Source organism: Ambystoma mexicanum, chromosome 6p (assembly GCF_040938575.1).
Source record: "Ambystoma mexicanum isolate Mex_15411 chromosome 6p, UKY_AmexF1_1, whole genome shotgun sequence".
In the NCBI taxonomy this organism is placed as follows: Eukaryota; Metazoa; Chordata; class Amphibia; order Caudata; family Ambystomatidae; genus Ambystoma; species Ambystoma mexicanum.
Genome location: NC_090935.1, coordinates 382,009,380 through 382,023,258, shown reverse-complemented (window position 1 = coordinate 382,023,258; position 13,879 = coordinate 382,009,380). Strand labels below are relative to the sequence as shown.

Below are 13,879 nucleotides of genomic sequence, written 5' to 3'. Positions count from 1 at the left end.
AAAGAAGTGCTATCACCTGATTGCCTTTTAATACCAGTTCCTCCATGTTAGGCACTTGCTGACAAAGAAGACTTTATAGCTGTTCAACCAGCATTTGGTATTTCAGCTCCCTGTGGCTAAGAACACCCCAGCTGTTTTTCGTTGTCTCCATGATAATGTATGTATGCATCACACAGGTCCCTCGGACTGATTTCACTGCAACCTGGCCCCCTCCACCCCCACTTCAGGGTGAAATGCCCCCCCTTCAACCCCCCCCCCCAACTTAAGCTGGCCTGGATTCAGTGCCTGCTGCATACGGTACACCAACTGATGTGCGTGCTCAAACGCAAAATCCACTGATGTGTTTTTCAGAAAGTACGGGAAATATTTCAATTTGAACAACAATGTAAAATTGTGGGCAGAAATTGGGCAAAGAACGTTGTTTATAATTATATAACCCGCTACACATTATTTGATGAAGTGTTACATTATTGTTTTAATTTGTAGATTTTTTTAAACGCACCTTGAAATGTTGTCCAAAGTGTATTTGTGCATGTAACTCTAATTGAATCTGCCGAAATTAACTACGCGATAGAGATACTGTGGATTTATTAAGCCTAAAACTAAGCAGAGAAATTGATTTTGCAAGTAACACGGCGTGTGATCCTTTCCGTGAACGCCAGATGGCGCCACTGCGTCTAAAATGCACATCCCTGGAATCCGTGCACCACTCCTCTTTCCTGGCAAGAACAAAAGCATCAGGCTCGTCACTGGAGCTGTTGCTGGGAGAACATGGCCGTGTTTACCCCCAGCTCTGTGCAGGGACCCTGCGGTGGAGAGTAGCCGTTCCCGGTGAGTTTGTCATGCCTTATTCATCCCAGATGTAACCAGCCTGTGGTGTAGAGGCTGACTGCTTCTTCTATCCAGGCGGGGCGCGGTTGGGTGGACGGGATTCCCAGGTGCTTGCAGCACCCGGCACGGTTTGTTTTGGTATTTCACGGCATGTTTATGGAGGCGCGGGACGGGAAGGGGGGCACTTTTCGGGGCAGGCCCAGGAGGGTCCGCGCGACCCCTGCTGCGCCACGGATGTGCCCACAGTGCCCCAGTGAGCCGGCTTCCCAGCGCTCCGTCCCGAGTGGAAGCCACGCAGGGAATTCTGCACTGATGTAATCGGGCTGGCAGGGCAAGTGCCCCTCGCAGCCGGATCGCTTTCCCTGTGCAGCGGGAAGTTCTGCTGCTGCCATGACGGCAAGTGTGAAAGTGAAGGCCACTTGCAGTGCTATTAAAGGTGCCCGTTTTTCAAAGCCTTTGCGTGTATCGTTTATCACTAAAACGCGTCTGAGGATTCTAGCCCATTTTTTAAAAAAATAATTGATCATATTGGACAAGATAGGACTCCAGGGCGTCTGATTTCCCAGTTAAAAACGGACATGCGCGTAGGTTTTTATAAAGCACCTTGGAACATTTGAGCAGCTACGTAAGATTGCCCGTATTTTGACATATTTCTTTTAGTATGAAAGATTATGTATACGTTTATATAGATAAATGGAGCACTTGAGCACACACGTGCAGACGGGATACGTTGCTTTCCTAGCTGTGGTATTTATATGAAAAATGGAATGGCGGGAGGAGGGTGGCACTGCAGCAGCGGCGTGGTCGCTGCTGATCATGAGCGATCATTAACGGCCGATAATCGCCCGCCGGCTGCAACACGTAGCGCACTGCCGTCAGCCAGTGAGGAGGGCACTCGCTCAAGTGAGGTCACTTTCCTGGTGCGTCACCTAATGTCAAGCTTATGTTCTGCACATGATTTAGTTTTTAAAACATTGAATTGTCTGTGAATACAAATGAAATACTAGAGACAAATACAAGCGATGGCTTCATTTTTCAGGGTGCGAAAAACAACATGAGTCCATGCACATGACGAGGAGCGTGTTGGGCATGTGTGCATGAGTGTCCTTGTTATTTTATCTGGACCCCCAGTTATTTCTTCTGGACCCCTGCTTTGTCCTTCCAGAGCAGGGTACTGGTGCCTCGCTGCACATGTGGACTTTTTAAGACTGAGAAACACGTACAAAATGCGATTTATAAAAAAAAATATAGAAGGACAATATATGGTAATATTTTTCCACTAAGTAGTTAGGAAGCCAGCTTTATCGTTCTCGGAGGATAGCTCAGAAGCAACGTGCTCGCCTTGGAATCAAGGCTACACGGAGCACCACAGGTTCGATCCGCGCTTAGAAACCTCTGGGTTTAAGCGCATTATAAATATCATATCATAGCCTTCAACTCCTGTAAGGTGATCAACAGCAAACAGAAAAATGTCCTCTGTTTAAGCTATGTTAGGGGGGGGCAGGCTCAGATAAGCGCATCTGTTGGTTATAGTGGCTCAGTGGACTAATGCATGCAGTACAGGGCCTGTGTTTGACCTCATGGTCACAGGTTCGAATCTCTGCAGGTCCACACAGCTCTTCATCCTTCCATTCAAAGGGGTTTTCTAGGCAAAGCGAAAACCATCATTTAAATGAAATCTTTTGAAAGTGTAGAAGTTGGGGCGGTATAAATACGTCCAGCAAATCAAAAAGGATGGTGTTGGCTAAATAAAGAGAAAAGGGGAAGGCAACCTCGCATTGCTTTAATTCTAAAAGCAGGCGTTGTTCATTGCCGATTCGCCCTCCTCCCAGCCCTGGTAGTAGCTGCTATAATTATCCAAATTAATGGTACTCAATTTTTCGACCCTAGAACGATTAAGGGCTGAGTCGACCCTGCTGAGATTCGAACTTGCGAGGAGCAGGCTTGCCCATATGTGAGACGAGAGCTTAACCTGTGAGTTTTAAGTGGTTTTAGAGCTTCTTATGGCTTCTGTTATTCAGCACATTGGTTTTTTCAGTCCACAGGTAAAGTGCTTTTTGCATGTTTTTGCTGGTTGTGACTCAGTTTTTGTGTGATGCCATTGTCCATGTGCTCAGCATTTCATCATGGATCTGATCTCGGCTGTGCTCTGTAAAATATTGTCTTACCTGTGAAGCTGTTGTGCTCTGAAGAGGACTAGCAACATCTAGTGGCAATATGGGATCACCCTGGGGCCAGATTTTCTAACATTTGCACCAGTGCTTAAAATTGAGACATTTTGGGGCAATATGGAATGGAGCAAACAGGTTTTGTCTCAGACCGTATTATCGTGAAACGTTTATACTAGGATAACAATGTATCAGGCTATTATTTGTTCTATCTTTCCTGCATAAAATAAATAGAAATGTAAACGAGAGAAGAGATGGGAAGGAACTGCAACCCCCATCCTAAATGTCACCTAGAAAGGTCAAACATGGTTTCTCAATGAGAGTGAGAGAGAATATAGTTTTCACCCAAGTGAAATAAAACAGCTCGAGTTTTTAAAGTGCCAATATATAAATATTGCACCTAATTTATAAGGGGGTATTTGCATGAGCAAAACTAAAACATCAATACGTGCATACAAGGGATCCATCACAGGTGAAACACCGTAATAAAACGTGTTTAGTGGCCATATTGTTTATATGTTATCCACAATGAGAAAGGCTTGACGTTGCAGAATGCCACACATATCGGCCCCCGCCCTTCCTCGGGTGGCTGCTGCTTGATCCCAGCAAGCATTCTACATGGAACTCTGCTTCTCTGTATCCCTCAGAGAACATATTTGCCGATACTGTGGGTGGGGACGGAATCTGTTTGCTCCATTCTGTAATCTCTAAGCAGCAACATTGATGTTACATTTAATTAGCTTCATTTTCTCGCTTTGGCATGGTTTGATGAATTGTTTGCGCCACTGCTTTCATGCAATGACTGTCCATCCAGGCGACATTGTGATTCTCCTGCTATTGATACCCAGAGTAGGGAAGCCCAGTGGTATCCTGTTGATATCTAGGGTTTCATGTCGGATTCCTCGCGTTTGTTATTATTACCCAATCTAGCGGTACTCGTCTCATCGACCTTAAAACCTGAGCCGGCCGTGCTTGGATTCGAACCGGTTCCAAATGTCTGGGAGCAGTGCTAAGCTTGGCTCATCTTGCGTCCATTGTACAATGGACTCAAGCACTCGGGGTGATGCGTCTGACTGAGTCCATACCTTCCTTAAGCTAGCTCACATTTTTGGCTGTTAAATTTCAAGAGCTACGACCAGGCGCTAAGTCAGGGCTGGCCAAGTTAAGTCCAAATCTTTTTGCGATTTAATCAGAAACAACGTTTTGGATTCCAATAAAGAATGCATTTTATTCTTTCATTGATGTCATCAATATGTCGGTATATTGGATTTCATAATATGACCCCTCCCCTCTGGTCGTGCACTTCGTTTGGTTATTTAGTTCACTAAAAAGGTACATCTCGGAGATGAAGCAATCATTGCAGGGTTAGTATGTGTATTCATCAAGCATAGATAACGACATGTGCAGCGACGGATGATTCAATAGCATGGTATGGCAAATATTGCAGCAATTCTTGATCATTTGGCTATTCAGTCTAATATCTATATGCTATCTTCAGCTCTCAGTACTGTGTACCGGCAACCAGATAGTTGCTAGCTGCAGCTGCAGCGCAAAGGCTGTGTACCGGCACCACATAATTGTTCGCCTCAGTGTTAGGACTGTGTATCGAATACCGCATACGTGAAACCTGCTGTGTTAGGATGCTGCCCCAGGAGCCACAACATTTCTACCCACATCAATAGGACTGTGTACCAGGTACCACATAATTGCTAAAAACAAGGGGGTTGGTGGATCCTTGGAGTCCCTCTGCTGGACATTAGTCCTGGTTACGAGAGCCTTACCCCGATTCTATAACTCACTATCTTTCACAGAGGAGAAATATCCTAAACATATCAGTCTTTGTCCTGTCCTGGGGTAGTCCAGCACTGAAATGCTCGGCAATTCTCCTCTGAACACGAGTCCCAACAGCAACCCCAGACACGTGTTTCGGTCTGGTTGGACCTCATCAGTAGGGTGGAGCTGTGCCCTTCTCATAATAGTGAGCAAGGGGTCCATGCCTGGATTCCCCTACTAACTGAGAACCAAAGTTACTTAAATTATGCAAAAAACAAGGGGGGTCTTGGTAGTCCCTCTGCCGGACATTAGTTCAGGTTACATGAGCCTTACACTGACAAATGTTTATGGCACGCATCCTCGTCCCCCAAAATGTGGGAAAGGGGTGCTTTTTCCACTTGAAATCGAGGAGATCTGCTTCCTCGAATTTTCAAGGAAAAGGGTGCCTGTTTTCATCCCGCTGCGTTTTTTGGGTGTTTATGGGTGAAACACTCTAAACAGCTCGGCAGTGAGTGGTGAAGGGGTGCGGAGAGGGGGTAGCAGGGTGAGTGCCGGTGTTAATCAAGTGAAGAGGGCAGTACGTGTATTGAATGTTTAATGTAAACACACATAAACCAACTACCAAAGGGCCCAGCTACATGAGACATTCAGGGCGATATAATGGCTTCACCTGCCTAAAGACATGACATTGTCTTCCTGAAAGCTTTCCATCCAAAATATTCGAAGCCTAAAGCTATGAACACTTCAAGGCTGTTTATTACTTGTATGCTTTTTTGGAGCGTGTAAAGTGGGTAATGCAGCTAGATTGTGAAGGGCGCTTATCGTGGCTCTTGGCTGACGCAGATCGTGGCTCTTGGCTGACGCAGGCAACTTTCCTCAACTCTGTCAGAGGCTGCAGCCTTGCGCTGAAAGCATGCAAAACACAGGTGCTCATCCTGGGGTGGGACTAATTCATAAAAAACTATTGCTCATGGGCGATGCTTTCTGTAGAACAGGGGCGCCTCATTCAGTGTAGAGGGCTCATAAACTTTGCTGCGCACTGGGCACGCTTGTTTTAACTCTTAACGAAAACCAAAAGTAAATCTGTGCCCCAGACCCGCCGAACTCCTCCAGCCTTTACACTTCAAAAGGCGCACGGACAGGAGTTGTGAGTTCAGTGCACTTTATATAGACTTCAGGGGGAGGTACAATGGGGCCACAATCCCTGTAACAACCTATTCGCATTACCCAACAATAGGGAAAACGTGTGTAATGGAAGACGCAGGCCTGTTTCCAAAACGTTATGAAGTCGACTTTTGCCGTACTTAGCAGTTTGGGCTGCATTGGAGAACAGATAGGGAAAAATGGCATATGTTAAGGGACACAGCTTGTAGGTGTTGTTTGGCTATTTGTCGAACCTATTGACTGCCCGTAGCCATGACAATCCTTATGGCCATTTCCACCCAGTTCCTGACCCTCCCCGCCCAACGCCCAAAACAACTCCTCATGGGAACTCTTTGAGATCGCTTTATTCAAGCCTTACAATCAAACTTTGTTTGAAGTGTCTGACAGTGTTTTTTCAAAGCAGTCTTCTCTGAGTGAATGACTTAATTGGAGCAGTTAACCTGCTGCTGGTGGAATAAAAATGTCTTGACCGGGTCTGCCTTTAGCCATTCGATTTATGAGCACAAGGTGTCGCCTTCACGAAAGTCCTGTTAAAAACAAGCATTGGCAAAGCCAATCATTTTGGCTTGTGTGTAAGTATTAGGCATTTGCCAGACACTTTTATTAGATGCCCAGGTACTCACACACTGTTTTGCCTGCTACCATCAATGGTCAGTTGATACCACTATGGTAGTGCTTGGCAAGTGCCTTTCCCATGCCCGCAAAAAAGCCCAAACTGCTGGCACTGCCAATGCTTGTATGAAAAGGTATTTACCTGGGTCCAAAACATCACTATTGCCATCAGTTGCGCTAAAAATCTGTCGCCTTTATTTTCCGGCATTCTTCTGCATTTCTAGGAAAGCTTGCACGCAAAGCAGTGTGCAACTTCATTACCAAAATCACAAACTCATATATGCGTCCAGTATAACTTCTTGTTGTACAAAGCAAGTCAGATGACATATGCTACGCCGGCTGCCTTCATCACCCTGTAAATCCTGGGCACGGCTGTATTGAGATGTGGAGCCTAGTCATTAAGCTCGTTGACTGGCCGAACCATCTGCCATTTCACTGCTAACTCTTAATGAACAACTGCATGTAATGTGGAGTGGAAGCATGATCATGGTCACTCTCCTGTGCTACAGAGAATGCTGCAACAGCATGTCATGTGGAGTGGAAGCATGATCATGGTCACTCTCCTGTGCTACAGAGAATGCTGCAACAGCATGTCATGTGGAGTGGAAGCATGATCATGGTCACTCTCCTGTGCTACAGAGAATGCTGCAACAGCATGTCATGTGGAGTGGAAGCATGATCATGGTCACTCTCCTGTGCTACAGAGAATGCTGCAACAGCATGTCATGTGGAGTGGAAGCATGATCATGGTCACTCTCCTGTGCTACAGAGAATGCTGCAACAGCATGTAATGTGGAGTGGAAGCATGATCATGGTCACTCTCCTGTGCTACAGAGAATGCTGCAACAGCATGTAATGTGGAGTGGAAGCATGATCATGGTCACTCTCCTGTGCTACAGAGAATGCTGCAACAGCATGTCATGTGGAGTGGAAGCATGATCATGGTCACTCTCCTGTGCTACAGAGAATGCTGCAACAGCATGTCATGTGGAGTGGAAGCATGATCATGGTCACTCTCCTGTGCTACAGAGAATGCTGCAACAGCATGTCATGTGGAGTGGAAGCATGATCATGGTCACTCTCCTGTGCGACAGAGAATGCTGCAACAGCATGTAATGTGGAGTGGAAGCATGATCATGGTCACTCTCCTGTGCGACAGAGAATGCTGCAACAGCATGTCATGTGGAGTGGAAGCATGATCATGGTCACTCTCCTGTGCGACAGAGAATGCTGCAACAGCATGTAATGTGGAGTGGAAGCATGATCATGGTCACTCTCCTGTGCTACAGAGAATGCCGCAACAGCATGTAATGCGGAGTGGAAGCATGATCATGGTCACTCTCCTGTGCTACAGAGAATGCTGCAACAGCTGCATCTGCATTGATTACCTTCATCATGTCTATCTCACCTAAAGGCTTTATCCATGCTAACACTCCTCTCTCGTGTTATTTATGGCCCCATATGCTTTAAATGTAGTAAAGATACGTCCTAATGTGTAGATCTACTAAACAATGAGTGTACCCTTACTAATTCTGTTATAAACCACAGAAATTTAAGGTGGACAGGTAGAATTAATTACTCGACCTAGCCTCTTAAGGTATTGTTAAGAAAGGGATGGTTTTCTTGATTCTAGAAATCCTCAGGATGAGTCAGCCACTAAATGCATGTAACCACCCACTATTTCGTTATTCAGGGTGTTTCTAGAGATTATTTCTGAACACAAAAAGGAAGAGCCAACAAAAAAGGGACGATTTGTAAACAAGGTTTCAATTATGTGTCTTCAATATTTAATATAACAATGAAGGAAAAAGGGAAAGGAATTCACATAGCGCATATAATCATATACATTACAGGTGATCAACAGAGTTGCAAACAAATGATTAAAGAAAATGCATATAACAAAATAAAACAACACAAAAGGCAGTGCTTCATAGTTAAATCACTAACAAAATAGTGTTCTTAGGAGAGGATTCGAATACATGTGCAAAGTTCCAATGAATCCATTGCATCATAGATCCTCACTTGGATGCTTTAGTTTATCCTTGGTATATCAGAATTATTCAGTAGGAAATCCACAAATGATGCAGGGTCTTTAGATACAAGATATCTGATCTCTGCCCAATGTGTAGATCTATTCATGTAGGTGTGTTTGTTCATCATCAGATCACCTGGGGAGACAAAAGTATCTCCCGGAAGTTTTTGGCATCAAGCTAACTAGGCTCTTGAAGGCTACAAGCAGGAGCTAAATGGCCCCCAGATCCCCTCAATTTCGAACCCTGTGTCAGGTTTAAATTGTTAGCTGTTCCAATCTATGGATTCTCTTGCGTCATATATTGTTCGGTTGATTTAGAAAATGATGAAATACTTAAAATACTTATGTATCCTTGAATAACCTTCAAATGAAACCTTTGCATGTAATTCACGTTGCATTTATTCATAGTGCTAAATGTAAAGTTCCTTGCTAGCCCCTTGCAGCACTTTCTCAGCCAGGCAAAATGATCATACCCTGTAGATACAGATTGTATGCAAATAACAAGTGGGGCGGGAGGTCCTGGGAGACTCTCTGCCAGACATGAGTCCTGGTTACAAGAGCCTTACCCAGAGTCTTTCACCCACAATCTTTCACAGAGGAGAAATATCCTAAACATATCAGTCTTTGTCCTGCCCTGGGGCAGTCCAGCACCGAAATGCTAGGCAATTCTCCTCTGAACAAGACTACCAACAGCAACCCCAGACACGTGTTTCGGTCTGGTTGAACCTCATCAGTAGGATGTAGCTGTGCCACTCTAAGAATAGTGAGCAAGGGGTCCACGTCTGGATTAGCCTAGTAACTTAGGGTGAGACCCAAAGTTACTTGAAATATGCAAATAACAAGGGGGGGTCCTGGGAGACTCTCTGCCACACATGAGTCCTGGTTACAAGAGCCTTACCCAGAGTCTTTAGCTCACAATCTTTCATATAGGAGACTCTGGGAAAGGCTCTTGTAACCAGGACTCATGTCTGGCAGAGAGTCTCCCAGGACCCCCCTTGTTATTTGTGATACAGATTGTATTGCATGAATCCTCACTTCAAAGCAGTTTACTAAATAAAATAAAGCACAACCTTTTTGTGCATGTTTGTATTTGTCTGTGAGGCCCAGTCTACGGATAACCAAAGGTGAATGCAGTTTTCAGTGAGACAAAACCAATACAATAAATAAGACATTCTTAGGCAAAACATAGCTATATGTCTTTATTCAACATGACATTATTGGGTTGAGCCTCCAAAACTTGGGCAATCCTGATGCCATCTAGAAGGATAAACGTGCATAGCATGTCTTCATGACCATCAGTCTGGCTTCAGAGCTGCCAGAAGCATGGAAACTGCTCTCCTGAACATTCGTGAAGACCTGCTCTCCAACCTTGACTCTAACACCTCTTGTGTCCTCATCTTGCTTGATCTCTCTTCTGCCTTTGACACTGTCAACCATGCCATCCTGCTCAACCGTCTCTGTGATAACCTGGGTATCACTGGTCAGGCTCTGGCGTGGCTGACTTCTTTTATCTCTGACCGACGTTCCCAGTTCCAACTTGGGTCCTTCCTCTCTGCTATCTTTCTCTCTACCTGTGGTGTCCCCCAGGGGTCTACCCTCTCTCCCCGGCTCTTCAACCAATGCCTGGCACTCCTTGCCCGCCGCATTGCTGCTCTCTGCCCCATCTTTCAGTGCTATGCAGATGATACCCAGCTCATTTTCAGGCTAACCTCTGCCTCCTCCTCTTCTTCCTTCATCTCTGACTGTCTGTCTGCTATCCAGGAGTGGTGTGCCGCCAATGACCTCTGCCTTAATGCCAGTAAGACTGAGATTCTCCTCATCAGCACACCCGCTCCCTCCTTCCCTGTAGCTCTCTGGCCGGCCTCTCTTGGCCCTCTTCCTGCTCCCACCTGCAAGGCAAAAAACCTCTGGGTCATCTTCACCTCCACCCTCTCCTTCTCTCCTCACATTTCCGATGTCTCCAAGAAGTCACACTACCAGCTGCACCTCCTCAGAGGTATTCTTCCTTTCCTCTCCTTTGCCCAGAAGCTAACTGTCTCCAGAGCTCTGGTTCTCTCTAGGCTGGACTATTGCAATAGCCTCCTTCTAAATCTGCCTGCTTCCACTCTCCGCCCTTTGCAACTTCTCCAGAACAGGACTGCGAGACTTGTCCTTGGCCTCAAGCCCACGGATCGTATCTCTCCAGCACTGAATTCATTGCACTGGCTCCCAGTGGCTGCGAGGATTAAGTTCAAAACCTTCTGCATCGTCCACAAAGCCTTCTGGGGCATTGGGCGTTGATACCTTCAACTCTCTCTTCCTAAATATCTTCCTTCTCAAGCTCTTCGCTCATCCGCCTCTAAGTCCCTCAGGGTCAGTTGCTTCTACAAGCAACGAGTTGGTGATAGATCTCTTTCTGCAGCCCTTTTTAAAAATCGGTACAATATAACTGTGCTTCCAAGTGTTTGGCATGAGTCAATCCCTCCTCATCTTTCCAAATAACCTGCTCATATTTGACCACATATAAGGACTCTCTCTTCCCAAATATCTTCCTACTCAAGCTCTTCGCTCATCCGCCTCCAACTCCCACAGGGTCAGTTGCTTCTCCAACCAACGAGTTGGTGGTAGATCTCTTTCTTCGGCTGGCGCCTCCCTCTGGAACAGCCTCCCTGCTTCCCTTAAACTTGAGGAGAACCATCTCTGGTTCCGGAAGCACCTCAAAACCTTTCTCTTTGCTTCTGCTTGTTCTCCTCCTCTCCTCTGCTGGCCTCCTGGCTGTAACCGGAACTGCACTGGCTACCTGGACACCTCTGATCTCGGGCCCAGGTTCTCCCCTGCCAGCGTTGCACCCCTGCACTGCCCACCAGGCTACCCCCACACTTGGGAACTGTTTCTGCATCCCCACAGTCCCCCACCAGCCCTCGACACCTGATGTCCGCACTTACCCATGCACTTGCCACCTGATGGCTGTTACTTGTTATTTTACCATTTACTGCACTGTCCCTGCCCCCTTCTCACACACTTGTGCGATCTGAATGACATCTGGCCTAGTAGGATCATTGTCCGTCCTCCCTTTGTTCCCCCTCCCTTGCCTCGTCGCGCCTTGAAACACTTCTGTATAAGCGCATTACAAATGCCATATCATATCATATCATATATCACACAAAAAGGCACTTTTTTCATGGAAATGAAGCGTCTAAGCCAACTAAGACCAATATATATTGTACAAGGAAAATAGAATCTTAAAGAAAAATTGGTGGCAATCTGCATTTTTAAGCATAGAGATGGTGTAACAGACGTTACCGGCTCCTTGGTTTCGGAAATAAGGGGGGGTAAATTAAGTTTCAAAAACAAGGAAAGGGGGTGTTTTAAAAAAATGGGGACGAGCATGGTTACAACTTTAGACTGAGAGTGCCACCATCGGGCCTTACCCATATTCCTTAGCTCACTATCTTTCACAGATCCAAAACATATCAGCCTTTGTCCTGCCCTGGGGCAGTCCAGCACAGAAATGCTAAGCAATTCTCCTCTGAACAAGAGTACCAACTGCAACCCCAGACAGTTGTTTCAGTCTGGTTGGACCTCATCAGTACGGTGGAGCTGTGCCTAAGAATAGTGAGCAAGGGGTCCACGTCTGGATTCCACCAGTAACTTAGGGTGAGAGCCAAATTTACTTAAATTATGCAAAAAACAAAGGGGTTCTGGGAGTCCCTCTGCCAGACATTTAGTCCTGGTTACGAGAGCCTTACCCAGATTCTTTAGCTCACCATCTTTCATAGAGGTGCTAGATCGCCCCAGGGCAAGACAGACTGATATGTTTTGGATATATTTCCTCTGTGAAAGATGGTGATCTAAAGTCTAAGATCAGAGCAGTGCTCATTCATCGGTGGGGTTTGTTCGTCAGTGTTATTTTTCAGTTTTATGTGAGTGTTTGCATTGGTTTTAGACAATTGCTTTCCCTGCTTGCTGCCGTCCATTCTGGAGGTGTTCCCCACCTAATCTGGTTTATTAACTAACAGCTCTTTGAATGCTGGGACTTGTAGGTTCATATTTATAGTGTGAAATGTGAGACGGGAAGTCTTAGAATCTAAAACATTGACAGGATAGCAACTCTGATGGCGACACTCCTGCTTGGCAGTGCATTGGCAGTCATGATTACTTATGTTTACTATTGTAATTTTAGTAATTATTTGTTGTCTTCCATAATCATGAATGGTCTCATATTTCTGTCTTCTTTTAAATGTAACCTGCTCGTGTCCATATCCAAGCTGTAGTTCTGCTGCCCCTTGCCTGATACAAAACCTCATGAGGATTGATTGCTCTGTCAGGGTTGTCCAACTCCTCGAGAGCTGCATCCATGTTGGATTTTCAGGATACCCCCAATTGATAATCATGAGATACATTTGCATACAATGATTCTAAATGTATGCACATTTTTGCTCATCAATATTAATGAGGGATATCCTGAAAACCCGTCAGGTTTCCGGCCCCCAAGGGCTGGAGTTGGACAATACAGATGTATAAACCATCTTTTCAGTCCAACTTGGGTATAGATGTTGGCAAAACAGATCTCTGCTTCCGAATACTTGTTGCCAGCTCTTTCTCTGCTTCCACTGTTCCCTTCACGGGCCGCAGACATTACAGACATTTAGGCCCTGATTCTCAAACATAGTTGGCGATTGCATGCGGTGATGCAGCGAGTGTAAAGCCTGTCACATCCTGCACCCGCATGTCCTATTGTGCGAGTGTCTGACTGCCTGGCTTCTTTGCATCATATCAAAGTGTACAGTGTGCATCTACAACTTTAGCCATTTCACACCCGCAACCCTGTGGGTTCAGAGCACGCATTGATGGGCTTGTTACTTGCTATGCAAAATGCCACGGAAACGTACATGCTTGATATGAGATTTGCTACTTTGGCACAGTAATACAGGCAGGCATCTGAAAAGTCCCTGACCCGTGCCAGCGTCGCCCAGAAGTGGGTGGAAGGGTGGCATTGGGGGCATCCCTTTGTGAATAAGGGATGTGCTCAAGGATACACGCGTCTTTGCCCTGGCATGCCACACACCCATCTACTTTGTATGTGGACCAAAACTGCACGTGCAAAGGTACTTGCTTGTGTTCTCTTTATGGGAATCTGCCCAAAGCATTAATTGTCCCCCCCCCACCACGTTCGTACTCGCCACAGGCTCAGCGCCTTCTATTTTGCATTGACTGCACCACGAATGTTCCACAATTGCAGCTTTCACTTGTGGGTCTATAATGGGGGCGGGTGCGAGGGAGGAAAGTCCCAGCCCTGAGCAGACCAGATAGGCCATGA

At 45.9% G+C, this 13,879-nt stretch overlaps 1 protein-coding gene across 2 annotated transcripts in view; it reads left to right on the top strand.

Moving 5' to 3' along the window:
• The first annotated feature begins 714 nt into the window (after positions 1–714).
• LIFR (LIF receptor subunit alpha) overlaps positions 715–13,879 on the top strand; it is a 624,070-nt gene continuing 610,905 nt past the window's right edge. The window contains exon 1 of one of the 2 annotated variants that reach the window (XM_069627155.1): positions 715–831. The gene's annotated coding sequence lies outside the window, so the exon portion shown is untranslated. The remainder of the gene's footprint in view (positions 832–13,879) is intronic. The other variant, XM_069627156.1, reaches the window with a different exon arrangement.